This window comes from Mastigoproctus giganteus, chromosome 13 (assembly GCF_048544385.1).
Source record: "Mastigoproctus giganteus isolate SK-2022 chromosome 13, ASM4854438v1, whole genome shotgun sequence".
Classification (NCBI taxonomy): domain Eukaryota; kingdom Metazoa; phylum Arthropoda; class Arachnida; order Uropygi; family Thelyphonidae; genus Mastigoproctus; species Mastigoproctus giganteus.
Genome location: NC_143587.1, coordinates 13,155,152 through 13,170,704, shown reverse-complemented (window position 1 = coordinate 13,170,704; position 15,553 = coordinate 13,155,152).

Below are 15,553 nucleotides of genomic sequence, written 5' to 3'. Positions count from 1 at the left end.
AGATTTCTCGTAATCTGCCTTCACCTGCCTAACCTCCTTTGTAACTTGGTTACAGACCAGCTTATATCTATCATAGGCTTCTGTGTCACATGTTAATTTATGTGTATCCCATGCATTTTTCTTTTCTGTCACATGTCTAATTAGTTATTCTGACATCCAAAATCTTGAACAATATTTCTTTGTTGGATTGAAAAGCCTAGTAGCTTCCAAGATTAATTCTTTGAATATTTCCCATTTTCAATTTGCTGTTGGTAACAGCATCAGTTAGTCCCACCGTATAGAATTTAAATACTGTCTCAGACTACCGTAGTCACCTTTACGAAAGCAAAAACACTTCCTTTTACCCTTGATGGTAGTTGCCTCTTTGAGTAAATCCCACTTCAGCACACTGTGATCACTGCCACCTAGTGGTTCCTTTTTCTGCAGATTCTTAATACATGAAGAATCACTACTGATAATCAGATCAAGAGTATTGCTCCCTCTGGTTGCCTCCCGAACATGCTGCTGTAGAAAACAATCATCCAATAAATCCACAAAAACCTTGCTAGTGTGCGAGTGACCAACCCACAAATTCCAGTCAATCTCTGAAAAATTAAAATCCCCCATTATTATAACGCACTCTGATTTACTATCCTACTCTATTTCTCTGCACAATTGCTAATTATACTCATCAGATTCGTTTGGCCTATAACACACACCTACTCTCATTTTTCTTTTCCCAGTGCTTATGTCACACCAAACAGACTCAACATTGCATTGTCCACCAACATCAATTGGATGCACTTCCTTAGATTTTGTGTTTCTTAACTAACAGCATAACCCCTCCCCTCCTCCCTTTCTGTCCTGTCTATCCTTACTGTACACATTGTACTCCCCAAATTCCAGTTCTGCACTGCTTATGTCTGTGTGACACCATGTCTCTGATATCCCAACAATATCTGCCTTTGATGTCTTGACTAGCATTTCAAGCTCATCGAATTTATGAACTACACTCCTAGCATTGGTGTACATGCAAGTATACATGCACCTGTTTCTACTCTTAGTTACCTTAACACAGCCCATGTATTTACTTGTTCCACTATGACTCCCAGCAGTCCTGGAAATCCCCCTTGCCTTGCTTTCCAGGCTGCTGCTCAATTGCATTTCAATAGAAGTAGTGCAAGAATCACTTTTACTTCTGCCAGCGGCTACTGTTAATCTATTAACATGTATCCTCCCCCAAGCTAGCAGTTTTCCAACCCACCTAACTCTGCCTCGGTAGCATCAGCAAATATTTTTACACCCTTTCTATTTAAGTGTATCCCATCGCTGTAGAAGCAGTCTCTCCTATTAACAAGCACAAACCATTAACTTTAACTGTATTATGTGATGTGGCAAATGCTAGTTGCTTTATGCCTGAAATTTTATGATTTAAATTGACCCTGACAAATTTTGGCCAAGTATCTTAGTGTTAATCTAATGTATTTTTGCACTAAGAAGTCCAAAAAATCTCCCATAATTATGTACAGGTGACCCCCGCTTAACGCTGATCATTCGTTCCGGAAAAACAGAGCGCTAAGTGAATCCGCGCTAAGCGAGCGCCGCTCTCCCATAAGGTAACATATGTATTTGTGAGCTGCGGTCGGTGCCAAAGGATATTTCCTAATCAATAATAAACGGTAATGAAAAGATGCACAAATGTCGGTCAAAATATTTAATATTCAAATATTTGTACATATAAAATATTCTGCATTACATACGTATAATTATGTGGTAACTACTTGCGTCTCAAAAGTAAACAAAATTCCAATTAAAATAATGAATTTAATTGATTTAATTTAATGGATGAATTTAATCATGAAAAATGTGTCGATTTTGGGTTGAACTTTGGCCCTCTTCCAAATAAACTAAAAGGGGTATTAATTTTAAATCCCCCGCAGCATTACCACCCTACAATAAAGTCAACCGATCCTTCGCCGCTTTGAAATCTGGCATGTTTTTTTCTTCTTTCAATATGAAACTTCTTTTAGGCATTCGTTTCCACAAAAGTCCTGCTTCATCTATGTTAAAAACTTGTTGAGAAGTATAACACATAATATCCCTCTTCAATAATTTTAACAAGTTCTTTTTTGAAAGTTTCGGCTCCTTAATCTGCACTTGCGGCTTCTCCCGGGATTTTAAATCTATTCTACCAGTTTTAAATGGTTCCACATTTTTTTTTAGGCGAGTTTTCTTCAGATCATCGTATTGGCTAATCTCTTTCTCTCTCTCTCTCTCTTCTTTTAATATTTAACTTAACTGAATTCTGCATTGGAATATTATCTTCAAAAAAATTAGTCTTTCCATTTCAATCCTAATAGCCGGCCTAGCCCTAGTTGCTTGCAGTGGAACAGCTATCTTTCCCGCTGCTAAAATTAATTCTTTATTTTTTCATAATTGTTCTTACAGTTAAATTTGCGAGTCCTAAATTATGGCACACATCCGCTTGTCGTTGACCGGAATCGATTCGCTTCAAAACGTCTAATTTAATTTTCAAATTCAGTCTTTTTCTTACATTTATAGTCTTCGTACTGCGCCCAGACGTTGTTGCATTCATTATTAGCTCTTCGAAAATATAACTGCGTTGGTTGAATTAATTATGATACAATGTTCGAGTAAACTGTCCGTTACGCACGATGTCTAATACTGTACTGAGTGATGACTAGACTTCGGATAAATGCGTATAACGCAAATATTTCAAGCAATATACTCGATCATTTTTTAAAATGTTGATCTCGGAACTACGTAACAAGTGACTGTACTTAAATTAGCGTGAGAGAAAATTTCACTGAGCGTGGGAAAATTGCTCAAGTTGGCGTGGGAAACGTTTTAATGCTGTTTTGCTATTCATTTTCAAGCTATCGACTCCATCAAATGAAACGATTTCGGTAAATATGTCAAAAATGTAATCTGTAAAAGAGCGTTATAGTGATCTGTGACAGCGTTATAGTCAGATACGGGTTATAATATAAGAACAGCGTTATAGCGAATCAGCGTAAAGCGAACCGCGTTATAACGGGGCCTGCTGTATATCGATAAGTTATGCCTGGAGAGGAAAGAAGTGAATGCAGTAGTCAACAAGAGTATAAAATATGAATTTGATAGTATAAAATATAGAATTTTATAGTATATATATTGAGCTATGATGCTCAATACATTCTATGTTGATTTTAATATTTGTAGAAGAATAAGAGAAATTTATCTCAATATAATACGTAGAACACTTCCGTTCTATGTAGAATTGATGGAACTGTTCTATGTATCCTATTGAGATAAATTTCTCTTATTCTTCTACAAATACCAAAACTAAATGGAATACATTATTGCTGATCAGTGCTGCTTAGGACTGTGCAGCTCAAAGCAGCTATTTCTGTCAGGAAATGCTTCCTAAAGAGAAGTTTTATAAACAACGATTCAATAAACTTCAGCTAATTAGACCCCCCCCCCCAAGCTGGTGCTTCCTTTTCAGTAACACCACCAGGTGGTATGATGTTTAAAGTGTATAATTTTGTTATGCCCAAGAGGTGCTGTGACTGCTTCGATATATTTTCAACAGAATTGAATGACTACAGTATTGTACAGCCATGGGCATAGGAGTTTTGTGGAAATGCAAACAGCCACAGAAAATTAGCACAGAGATATAAATTATCCATGGATACAAAAAATAACTTTTGGTGGCAAAAAACAGACAGCTTTCAAAATTTCTCCTTTTCATATAAATTGGAAATGCTTTGGCATTTCCAGCATTCCCAAAGGTAATTCAGCCTTTTTCTCATTAATTACTCCCTCAAAGAACAACCCTTTGAAAGCAAGTACTATGAATGGCAATTGATTATAATTTTGAATTGTTTTTTTTTTTTTTTTATAGAGCTTCTCAGGAACCCAAAAACTTCCTGTTAGGTAACTCCTCCCAACCGAATGGGTAACTCCTCCGCTATAGCAAACATGTGTTGAGTAAATAATGCTGTGGCAAAGGACAACTGTAATTTTAAAAAACAAACCTCTTAATATGATCACATTCCTATGTACAGGCAACCCCCCCGTTAACATGGTACTTCTAGCGTGGTTTGATAATTGTGGCAATCCTCGCACAATGCGGTACTTATATAATACAGTTTCGTTCTAACACGCGTTTTGAGAATTGTGGGGAATCTCGCATAACATGGTATTTTTGGGCATTTCTGCTGGGAAAACCCTACTATTATGTTAGATGTAATTTTCAGCATTTCCATTTTTTTTGTGAATCCCTGCTGTTGACTTGCTAGTCGTTAACGCCTTCATGGTATTTTTCTAAAGCACATTTCTGGAGATCACTACCATTAAACAATTTACAGTTTCCAGTTTATTGGGCTTTTCTGTTAATGTAATCAATTAATCAAAGCATTTGCTATAGTACCGACAGCTGGAATTCTGTGGGTTTTCATGTTATTAAGTTGAAATCCCCTTCCATGAAATATTCAATCATATAAAAAATGTAAAATAAATTTTCAGAAACTCATTACTCCATATCTCACTTGTGCATATCATGTTTGTTGCAACTTGTGCATGCCGTGTTCTTTGTTTTCTTATCATTTTTACTATTTTAAATTTTACAACAACAAAAAAAAAAAAAAAAAAAGTCAGTGAACAGAAATATCAATTAGTTAGTATGTACATATTAATTAAGCAATGTATGTAAGCATAAATTTATTTTTAGTTTGCTAGCAGGAAAATATTTCCAATTTTCACATATCATTTAACTTTGTTAATTTGTAAGGTAATTAAGTTAAATTTGTGCTTTATATCTAAGCAGGGGGTCCACTGTATTTTGTTGGGAGATCCCTGGGTTCTGTGCTACCAAACTTGTGCTTGTTTAAGACCATAAAAAATTGTGGCTTTTAAAGAGAGCAGAAGAGATTGTGTTTAGCAGCGAGAAGAGGAAGAGAATTAAATGAACGTACATTATCTGACATATAAGTATCACAGTTTGTAAGGTAAGACGTTTGTTCAGTTATTACTATTTAAGTTACTACTATTATAAAAGTAAAGTTAAAATATTAAGTCATTACTACTATAAAAATTACGTTTCCGATAGTTATAAAAAAAAAAAAAAAAAAGGCGTATTTTTGTTAGTTTTTGGAATGTAAACCCCCCCTTTTTTTGTACTGGTTCTTAATCCCATATAACATGGTTTCGCATTACACAAGCTTTTGTAGGAACCGAACTACTGTGTTATACAAGGGTAACCTGTGTGTGTGTGTGTGTGTGTGTGTGTGTGTGTGTGTGTGTGTGTGTGTGTGTGTGTGTGTGTGTAGTATGCATGAATAGGAAATGTAAAGAAGAAAAAACAGGAATTGTACCTGAATGTGCAAAAACTGCAAAAACAGGATACAAAAGTATATTGATGAAATTAGAAAGAATTAATTGAAAATACAAAAAGATGGAGAAGTATTTAACACAAGGTGCCGAGCCTAATAGAGGAAAAGTAAGAAAAAGAAAAGAATGAGAAATATAAAGAACCTACAAAAAAAAAATTATAAAATTATTTAAAATTAAAGACTGAATCAACGAGCCAATCAAACGTAGATAAGCTGAGAGGGAAAGAGAAATACATGATTAATTAATACAAAAAATAGTGAGCATGAAACTGAGGGTGGGAGGATGGTAAATAAGGGGGGAAAAAAAGGTTGATGCAAACTAAACAAAGTTGGTACATAGATCAGTCATTTCATCAGGGGACTACATCTGATCATGTACCAAACCACTACGTTTCTATGCAAACATTATGTTAATGGAGGAAAGATTAAAAATAATAGAGAAAAAAAATATAGAAAATAAAAAAGGGATAGAGAAAAAGATAGAACCTCCAAAAACATAAGTAAGGTAGCCTCAACGCAGTGTATGTAATTAAATTAAACAAATTAAAGTATAAATGAATTAAAAATAATAATAATAATAATAAATGCCTTGATTTCATGTACATAACTTGAGAATATATAATGTAATGTTAAAGGCAGAGAGAAATGAAAAAAGTAGTTAAAATAAAAGAGGTGAAAATTCTGAATCGTCAAAAGGACGAAAAAATAGAGCTCAGTGTATAAAAATGTTTTGAGAAAAAAAAGAGACGAAAAAGTGAATTTGGAGATCATAAATGTATTGAGTGTGACAGGCAGTATAGAAATGGGAAATAATGCAGGGCAAGGGAAGGAAAAAGGTAATAAAGATAAAGGAGGCGAAAATAGCAAGAATAAGAAAAGTAAGAATGTCCGAATCACCCTCGTATTACACTAATAGTTCAATGGATGGAAGAAAGAAGAATAGAAAGTAGAAAGAGAAAAAGAGAAGAGTTTAAAGGATACTAGGCAAGCTAGGTGCATAAATACCCAACCTCTTAGAGAGGGCCTTGGCCGAAAGAGTGTTAGTTGAAGTAGAAACTAATACCACTAGCCGGTGTTATATTTTAAAATGCCAAAAAAACACAGAATGCCAAAGAATAAAAATATATAAGGTAAAAATGATGAATAATAGAGAACAATTAAATACCTGTTATTCATTAAGTTATTTTACATCAAGGTAGGCAAAAATGTATTACTAAGAAAGAAAATATTTCATCAAGATAGGTGAAAGATGGAATATAAACAGAAGAAGAGCTATGACAACTGGGAGTTGCTCAGTAGAAAGCTGAGTTTAAAAAAAAAAAAAAAAAACACTAGTGCCCTCTGTAGCTATTAAAATTGAACTGAGTGAGTTGAGCTATCAAAAAGAAATAAAAATGAATGTGAAACTAATATTGTGTATATTAAGGTTGATTGGAGAAATGTGAAAGAGCAACATGCCATAGATGATAATAAGAAAATAAAATACCATTACGATTGTAAATGATTATTAATAGTAATAAAGAAAATACACTTAAAAAGTGAAAAAAACATAAATGTCGTTCAGAGAGAAGTCATGTAATGCATTCACTTTCAAAGTAGTGGAACTACCACCATTAAAATATACATCTGTACAACTATACAAGTATCAGGTTAGCACTAGCCAAAATGAGACATAAATCCAAATTTTTGTTGGATGAATGACGACATATTTTTTATATTATAATTGATAAAGTTAATTGGAATATCATTATTGAATAATTTAGTACAAGGCCATTTAAGACATTAGTGAAAAGTGTTTGATTACTGCTTAAATTTGCAAGCCGAATAATCTGTATACAGATGATGTTTTTATGAACTTTAATAGAAATATTAGAATTCCAATTAGTTAGATAAATAATGTAAAATTAAATTTACTTCTTTTGTCAAATAATTCCAAATTAGGATGAAGAGGGGGACTATTTAAAGTAATACTTAACTCAAGGAAGTTAGCGCATTAATTATCATTGTTTTCTTTATTCAAGGTAAGTTTGATTGGGTATATATTTTTAGCAGTATTTTCAAAATGAACATTCAAAACAAGGATGTCATCAAAATAGCGAAAAGCATAGAAATTATGGTTTGGATTGTTATGAGTATATAAATCTTCATAATAATGCAGAAATAAATTAGAGACTATTCTTGAAATTTGTTAGCCCATGGGCATCTGCATTTACAGTTTGTCTGTAAGCCCATCTACAGTTTGTCTATAAGTAAATTTACCATCATAAATGAAATTGTTGAGAATACATAGGTTAATATAGCTATTCCAAACAACCTCATCTACAAGTAGAACGTTCTTATATTTAGAGTATAATTGATTAAGTACAAAAATAATCAGATGATGTGGCAGTGAGTGGCATAGGTTTGAAAAAGTCATGTTTCAATGCTGAAAATGTTAGTATTAGAATTAATGGTTTTGATGATGTTATGATTATTATTGATGATCCAGATAGATGGAAGATTAATAAAGATAGTATTTAGCAATTTAAAAAATTGCTTGCCTGGCAAATAACAGCCACTTTTTTTAGCACTTGTGATGAATCTGAAGCCAGCAGGTTGCTTGTGAACTTGGCTATCATATATAAAAATGGTAAAGTAGAATTTCAAATTTTATTGTGCAACTTTTTATGTAGGGTCATAAGTTTTTTAATGGTTATGTTAATGCCAAGATAACAACGTAGAAAAGTAGTGCTGCTATCAACTTCCTTTTTAAGAGTGGTATAATAGAACTGTTTGCAAAAAAAAGGAAAGTTGTTAGAAGCCTTATCCACTGGGGTGATGATAAAGTTCTGCTGTAAATCCAAAATGGGTTTTTTAAGATAAGAATCCTTCATGTGCGGAAAATGTTTTTACAATGTCTTGATATACAATGTTTATCCAATTTTGAAATGCTTCATGAGGTATCGTATATTTGTATGCTAACTTATTGCAAAAATGCAAGATATTGAGATACAGATCTTTGTAGATGTTATTTAAATAGGCTTTATGGATTGGCCTGAATTTGAATCCTTTTTCCATGCAAGCCATTTGTGAGATGTTATTGACAATATCCAGATTGCCAGTGATAATATGTCCATAATGTTGATCTGTGAAAGAACATATATGGGATTGTTGCAGTGATATGGAAGATCTGAAAGTTGCAAATTGCCTAAGTTGGTAGCTAATGTTTTATAGTTACATATTTTAAGTCCAATGGAAGAAACTATTACGATTATTAAGCAACTAATGAAGGAATTTTATCAAACCAGCTATTCGCAAATTTAAAGATGCAATATCCATTGCTGTACATGGTGATGTTACCTATTCTAAAAAGAGAGATATCCTGAATAATATGTTTAAGCTGTACATTCTTGAATTTAAAATTATTAATAAAAAAAGTTAAGGCCTAAGTACAGAGTTCTTAATGTTGAAAAGAAAGAGTAATATTGTATATATCAAGAATAATGTCATCCCAAGAGCTTACAATATTGCTAAAATTATGATGAATATGCCTGCAACGGTGGAACGTTTTATTACCATGCTTATATCTCTATTTGGTATCGTTGAGGAAATGACAGATGAAATAATTTGTAAATACAATGGTTAGTGTTTAAACAACCATTACTTAAAAAGATTTTGTTAAAAAATTTGTTATTAAGATCATATGGATATAAAGACTTATGTGCACACACATAAATTTTCATAATAATCATGAAGGATATTATCATTAATGATAGCAATGATTTTAATTTTGACATTAAAACCATGGTGGTGGAAGTGTAAAAGTTCTAGATCTGTATCATAATTTCTGCCAAAGGAAAGGTTTTTGCTCTTGGATCTATGTCCATTAATTCTAATATTGAGAGAGTTTGAGGTTTGGCCAAAATATTTAATATTGCATATGTTGCAAGTAAGCAAATATATGACATTATTAGTTTTACAGAAAGGGGTGGAGTGAAAATTAGAGTTGGCCTCAGAGTTATCCATCAAGGGACAAGTAAGACATTGTTTGTCAAAACATTTACTAAAAAATAAATTTTGGTTCAAAATATGTTTGTTATAAGTGGATTCAGAATCAAAGTGGTTAGAGTTAAAGGTATGATTCTCCTGAATAATATTTGGCATTACCACCTCAGGAGTAGAATGTAACGCAACACGAGGCGACACAGTGTTGACTCGCCGTATTATTCGATAGGACTATTCATGTAAAATAAGATAAATTAAATAGAGCAAGTTGTGTTGGAGACAAAACCATCTGAAGGTATAATATTGTATTATATGAAATAAAAGTAAAAAGAAAAAATAAAAGTAAAAACGCACAAAGCTGCAGATAGCTAAAACTTAAATTATGTAGTATGCATGAATAGGAAATGTAAAGAAGAAGAAGAAAAAACAGAAATTGCACCTGAATGCACAAAGCTGCAAAAACAGGATACAAAAGTATATTGATGAAATTAGATTAGAAAGAATTAATTTTGTTTCGCACACATACACACACACACACACACAACCATCAGGCCATTTGCTGTTCAGTTTTCAAATTATTCTGACTTACAGTTGTGACTATAGGTATCCTGTATGCTACTATATAATATAACATAGTTGTTCTTGTAAAGGTTTTTCCTTAAGTTAAAACTGCGCTAGCATTATAATTTGTTTTATACAGTATAGATTTGAACATCTTATGATGTTATTCTAGTTTTTCTGTTAAAGAGCATTTTATCTTTAAGTTTTATGAGACAAATATGTTGCAGCATAGCATATTAAATTAGCACTTTTTTTATAGAATGTATTTTGGTGGTATTATTAATTTAGTAAGATTACGGAAGCAGTGTGACTGTCTTCTATAGTTAATGTATCTAGTTGTTTTTAATATTTTAACATAAAATTCAAATAGGCTTTTATGTATAAAGACAAGTTTTACTCAGTCCTAAAAGCTGAAAAGAATCGTACATCAATTTAAAATAAATTACATTTTGTAATTTATTTTATTGGAAATGTTTTTTAAAAATATATGCTGTTACTTATTTTGTACAGGTGTTTGGATTTTTTCCCTTTATAGTTTTGTGCTGAATAATCACTGTGTGCATGTGCACCAAATTGGAGGACTTGAAATCTCCAGTTTGGGTGCATGTGCACAGTGATACACTCTTAATTTTGAAAGCGTTTGGGTGCACATGCACACAGTTGTTTGCTCTAATTTGGAAGTGTTTGAGTACACTTGCACACAGTGATTTTCTAATTTTGTGCATACCTTTTGTAAAAGAATAAGAGAAGTTTACAGCAATATGATATGTAGAACACTTCCGTATGTTACTCTCCAGAAATTAAAATGGAAACAATTAAAAAATCGAAAATCTTACATTACAGTAAGAAATAATTAAAAATTAAATGAGCACAATTAAAAATTAAGTAAAAAATTTACTTAATTTTTAATTGCATTAAATTGATTTTTAATTGTGCTCATTTAATTTTTAATTATTGTTAATTATTTCTTACTGTAATGTAAGATTTTCGATTTTTTAATTGTTTTCATTTTAATTTCTGGAGAGTAACATACGGAAGTGTTCTACGTATCATATTGAGGTAAACTTCTCTTATTCTTTTACAAATATTGTAAAAGAATAAGAGAACATATTGAACATTATAGCTCTGGTTCATACTATCAAATACCTTTTGTGCAAAATTAGTAAACATTTGCATTTCTGTGCAGATTTCTCTGTTATATAACAATGCAGTCATATTAAAAGTTTTTTCTTAATTAAATTTAAAATGGTCCAGAATAATCAGTTTTGTTGTGAATTTAGTGTTTACTTAATACTGTATCTTCACTAATTTTCCCATTTGGGAAGCAGCCAAGTTTCCAGAATAATTTGTGTGCCATTTTGAGATATCCCTCAATAGGAAAAGTATGGTTATTTATTTTGCTGTTATCACATTATTTTGTTGTTAAGTTCTAAATGGAACCACAATTATTATTATTAGCCATATGATATAAGGAAGCCTGAGGCTTATGCTGCACCAGCCAAAAAAAATTTGAGTACCCTGAGAGAGAGAGAGAGAGAGAGAGAGAGAGAGAGAGAGAGAGAGAGAGAGAGAGAGAAGTAGGAGGGAATCACCAAAAAAGAGAAGAATGATGATATCCAGCTCAGGACCCTAGGACCCTTGGTGTGCCAAGCTCACCAGATGTGTTGTGCAGTCATTGTTCTTAAATGCAGTCCATAGAAACACCTTTTCCACCAAACTATCATTTTTTTATCCTATCTGTTATTTATCTCTAATAAATTGTTAAATTTTCAATTTGCAATATTTTTTTCCTTTTCTTAATTTTTTCATATCTTAATATTTTTATTTGCTTTAACTGAACTGCTTTTATTTTGGAATCAGTATGTATAGATGCAAACTTCAGATTAAAAAGAGATCCCCCATTTCTTTGAATTTGCTCATTACCATAAATTTTCTTTTTTCTTTTTCTTTTTTTTTTTTTTATTTTGCTAAATTTCAGCTTCTTTTTCTTCTCTTCCTCCTCTCTCTCTATCTCTCTCTCTCTCTCTCTCTCTCTCTCTCTCTCTCTCTCTCTCCCCCTCCCTCCCTCCCAAGAAATAACCTAAATCTTATCATTCCTTGCAAAATGTTCTTGTCTCTATTATAAATGTATTATTTGTTTACGTAATTACCATTGCCATAATGAAAAATGCATTTAAATATTATTTGACAGTAATGCAAGTTTCTGATTAAAATTTCCTATATTAAAAGGCCTCCTTCGGGTTAGCTCTGAATTTTAATATTAATTTTTTTTTTTTTTTTTTTTTTTGAAAAGACAAATTAACACAGTATTATTACATAAATGATTTTCTTACCCTTCCCTTAATCTGTCATGAGGCTCATAATATGTCAAATGCACTTGAGCAATCTGAGTAATTCAACATAAGTCTATCTGAATCCATCAAAATCCAAAATCCATGACAAAGTCCATCTGAGTAATTCAACATAACAGAAATTGTAACAGTATTATTAATTAGAGAAGAACAGAAATTTCAGCAAGAGTGCAACATATTCCTATCTTTAAATATATATTTCTTTACTGGAAGGGGAATAAATGGTTGTCATTAGTACCAAATTTTATTACCACTTCATTTTATGGTGCCTCCTTAGCGAGGTGGGCAGCAGCAGCAGTGCGTAGCACACGCTTCTTGATTAGACCGGGGTTCAAGCCTGTGACCACCAAATATGGAGGATGCAGAAAGGTCAGGGAATGACCACTGCATATCCTCAGAGCAATATGGCCTTAGTTGCTAATGCTCCTAAAAACCAAATAACAAACAAACTTCATTTTATTTACATAATTTGGATGTTCAGAATGTTATAAATGCAGTGGTGCATGAACTTTTTTTTTTTTTGTTATTGCTGTATGAAAATATTTTTTGTTGAACAAAATTTTGTTATTTTCCTCATTTTTATAAAATGATAACCTTGCTTCAATAGGTGAATGTCACTTTATGTGAATGAAAGTAAAGAAAAATTTTATTGAACTTTGGTGTAATAATTTTTGTGCTAATATCAAGTTGCCACTTAGATGATAATGAAATGTAATGTGATTATTTGAAAGAATTTGATTTTTAATGCTTCCTTTTTTTTAATGTGTGCTACTTTTGTAATGTTAGTAATGAAACCAGACTAAATCAGCAATAAAAGTTTTTAAGTTATAAAAAAAAAAAATTTCATAATTGTTGAAATTATTAAGAAAAATTTCAGAAAAGTAAAATGACCAATTCTTTATGTATCTTAAATTGCAACATTAATAAGCATTTTTTCTGTTAAAAAAAGGGGGGAGAAAGTGATTTGTTTACTTTTGTGTGATGCAGAATTAAAAATTACTACTGCAAGTATTACAATTACATTTACAAGCAATTTTATTAAAATAATTTGAATTACTTTGATGGCAATTATTTAGGTTAGGGTGGATACCAATTTAAATAGCATAATAACTAGATGTTGCTGTGGTTATTAACAAGACTTTTTGCAACTGGTAAATGAATTAAAAATTTCAGTTATTTCATTCAGAAATGTGTTGCTGATTTATTGCAAGATAAAAATGCTCAAAGACACAAATCAATTTGAATGTGATAACTAAATATGCCAAGTTGTAATGAACATTCTTCATTATATATATATATATGTTATTATCACATTTAAAAGGTATGATCAAAAAGTTTCCAGCTCATGTAAAATAAATTGCCTAAAACTTTTCCAGTTACTGCTAATCCATGCTATTATCCCCAAAGTCTTCCTTTTAGACTCAGTGTAGTGAGTCTAGCAATTCTGGAAGCATTTCCAGAGTCCCTCTTTTTCCTGGTTTTGGCAAAGCTTCAAACCAGGAATCATGTGCTCATATATATTGACCATGTCTTGTGATTTCCTGTTGTATGTCATGCAGTTTTTCTTGGATTTCTGAAATGTCATGAAATCTTTGCAGTTTGCATGCAAAATTTTAGTTTTGTGAACTAGGAGCTGGATCTGAAAAATTAGCAATCCACAGCCATATTATGCTTGTCCAAAAATAGTTGCAAAATCAAGATATAAACCAGTCTCCAGGATATCATTTTTCTGATATCTTCATAGCAAGCACATTTCCATGCCTACTATAGAACTTCTTTGTAGAATTTCTGATTGACAGTTTGTTGGCTCAGCAGAACAAATTTTTAATGCACACTCCCACCATTGTCTAAAAACAACTAAATTGCTATTGACATTCAAGTGTACCTTACTGCATCAGTCTGAATATGCAACAATTTCTGACCAATAAATTGTATATTCAACACTGTATGTTGCTGAAATGGCTGTGGTCAACTCTTAATATTCTTCAAATCTGCCATGATTTCTTCTTGTTCTCAAAACTAAAATTTGCACTTAAAGGTTGGATAAAAAAACTGTAGGATGTAACAGAGAGGATCAGAAACAGGAACCTCCAGGAATGATTCTAACAGTGGCAGAAATTCTAAATCCTCTCAAGTGTGAAGGGGACTACGGTGCCTGACAGTATGGAATAACTGCATAATGCTGCCAACGTTTTTGGTTTTCCTGAGGTCTTTTTGAAACTGGGATTTAGTTAATTTCCTGAAAAATTTCCAGAAATTGTCTTTTACAGTTTTGTGGAAGATTTACTTTTCTTTCAGATTTCTGTCAAATTTGAAAAATTTATACTATGTTATTCAAATACAAAAGGTATGATTTGTTATTCAATATAAAAATTTGCATTATGTCATTCAAATATTAACACCGAATTTATTAATATGGGTCTTAAGATTGCTTTTTAAAGTGATTTATAGTTCTGCTATAGTTTTTAAGTGATTTATGGTTCTGCTGTAGTTTTGGTCTAATTTTTTCTGTTAGGAAGTAGTTGCATCTCCATGTTTTCTGTGATTTCTTTGTATTCTTGTTTAGTTTTTCTAAAATGTTTTAGAATATGTACAGAAATAAACAAGGAAAAGAGCTTTCTTGAATCCTTATATTCAGCAAAGCATAGAATTAAATATATGATAGGGCAGACTATGTTCTGAGATTTATGGTTTTGTTTTCAAAAGGAAACACTTTCAGATAGTGTGTGAGACTGTTCTTTGAGGTATGTTGAACTCACAGCTACATCTGAAAATGGACTTTTGTGAACTTTTCTGTAAAACTTCTTTTCTGTGTTGCACTTTTTAATCAGCTGTGGGTGGCTCAAACCCCTTCTGTTTGCAGACTCATTCTTTGCTTAACTACTTGCCAATTTTAAAGTTACTCTGCTGTGGTTAGTCCATTTTGTAGCATATATAAAGTCACTTTTCAAATAATCACTGTATTTGCAAACTGAGCAGCACAAAATGCTTTCTCTTGCATAGAAGCCATTTTAATAACATAGCCCTTCCTGGCAGAACATGTAAAAATGGTGGGAATTGCATTTTCAACAGGGATTATAAAAAAAAAAAAAAATTGATTATCTATCATTTAGCATTTCTGAATTTAATCTCATTTGTATAGTTAGTATTTCATGAACTTCTGAAAGTGTTTACTTTTTTCTGAATTGTCCTCTACTATGTATATGTCAAAACTGCCATATACTATGTATATGGCAGTTTTTTCCTTTGCATTAATACTACTGTAAATATGATATATTGTTT